The sequence below is a fragment of the Coturnix japonica genome, chromosome 2 (assembly GCF_054131305.1).
Source record: "Coturnix japonica strain WE chromosome 2, WE-NBRP24, whole genome shotgun sequence".
NCBI classification, from domain to species: domain Eukaryota; kingdom Metazoa; phylum Chordata; class Aves; order Galliformes; family Phasianidae; genus Coturnix; species Coturnix japonica.
In genome coordinates, this window is record NC_140664.1 from 90,752,884 (window position 1) to 90,753,737 (window position 854).

The window sequence follows — 854 nt, forward strand, 5'->3', positions numbered from 1 at the left end:
GTCTATTTTTGAGGAGTCATTTACTTTATTCATGTTTGTTTCTTGGTGTCCTCAAGACCTCACCCTGTATGTGACTTTCTTCAGATTTTTCCAGCAGTTTATGTTTTTGATAGAAGAGTAATGATGGGTGAGTATGAAACGTTTTTGTATTTCAAGGAATATGCCACCTAAACACAGTACACATGTTGATCTGTTATGACTTATGACAATGAAAGAAACGTATTCCAGCTCCATTACATATAATCAGTGTTCTGCTATTTCATCTAGCTTTTGTATTACACGTAAAAAACTCTCTAGCACTTCTGTAGCACTAATAAAGGTTAGTACTGCTACAGAACCTTTCCTGTAAATTCTCCTCTAGTTCAGTGGTTACCAATTTTCTTCTGAACTTCATGTCTGCAATTTGTTAAGTAATATGTTTAAAATTTTTTTTCTTAATTGTCTCTTGTAGATTCTTCAAAGAAATTTATTGAGCAGGATGATGGGGCAGCCCATAGATTACAAAAATATATTTGAAAATCTGAGTTAGGACTTCTTTCTTCCTCAGACTTTGTGCTAAGAAAGGTATTGGAAAACTGGAATGGTAAACATTACATGTATTTTGAATTACTGTTATTTGTTTAATTCTCAGTGTTGAATACCTTGATTAGAGCATATACAGAGACAAATATTGGAAGTATGTATAAACATTAGAGGCATTGCAGCAATAACAATAGAACTTCTTAGAGTTCAATATTTGTGCATGTAATTGAGTGCCTCTATGATTCAGGATCAGAAAACATCTGAGAACTGTCTTTTGTTAAGTTCATTCCTTACAATGTTTTTGTTTCTTTTAGATAAAGTAGAACAGTAGC